Genomic DNA, 799 nt, shown 5'->3' with positions numbered 1-799 from the left:
GAGGGCAGTCCACGGCGGCCGCGTGTTCCCTGCCCGCGACCCGCTAGCGAGTCCCTCCCAGCGTCCGGCCCCAGAACTCGAGGTCATTGCAGGAAGCGCCACGCTCAGAGACAGGACACGAGAACTTTCCACAGCGAGTGATCCACACACCGAGACCCACCACGGCCCACGCTCAGTGACTCAGGCCATGGGATGGAGGCAATCATGCCCTGATTTTCACGCCGGTCACAGCATCACGGGGAAAGGCTCACTTTATGAGGCCCTTGAAAAGCCGGAAAATTCTGCCCAAGCCGGTACGGCTCAGTGGCTAGAGCGTCGGCCTGAGGACCAAAGGGTCCCGGGTTCGATTCCAGTCAAGGGCACATACATGGGTTGCAGGCTCCTTCCCAGCCCAGGCCCTGGTCAGGGCTCATGCAGGAGGCAACCAATCGATGTGTTTCTCTCATATCGATGTTTCTCTCTGTCTTTCCCTCTCTCTTCCACTCTCCCTAAAAATCAATGGGAAATCTATCTATCTATATATTTTTAAAGAAAAGCAGGAAATACTAAATTACACAGGGACTAAGATAGAATAGATTTGTGGGGAAGGTGAGCTATCTACACCCGCCAGGCGTGGTCCGGGGTGACTGTTTTCTCCTCCAGTTCCCTGTGTCGCCTGAAAGTGCTTACGATGGGTGAGCATTTCAATAATGGAGAGCCCGGCCGGTGCGGCTCAGTGGTTGAGCATCGACCTATGAACCAGGAGGTCAGGGTTCAATTCCTGGTCAGGGCACACGCCCGGGTGCAGGCTCCATCCCCA

General features: G+C 55.9%; 1 protein-coding gene across 1 annotated transcript in view; it reads right to left on the bottom strand.

Annotated features, from left to right (window-relative positions):
* The window catches only part of DLGAP2 (discs, large (Drosophila) homolog-associated protein 2), a 73074-nt gene that overhangs the window by 23389 nt on the left and 48886 nt on the right, over positions 1-799 (bottom strand). The gene's annotated exons all lie outside the window — the stretch shown is intronic.

This window comes from Myotis brandtii, unplaced genomic scaffold (assembly GCF_000412655.1).
Source record: "Myotis brandtii unplaced genomic scaffold, ASM41265v1 scaffold646, whole genome shotgun sequence".
Lineage (NCBI taxonomy): Eukaryota > Metazoa > Chordata > Mammalia > Chiroptera > Vespertilionidae > Myotis > Myotis brandtii.
This window is presented reverse-complemented; position numbering and strand designations above follow the sequence as displayed.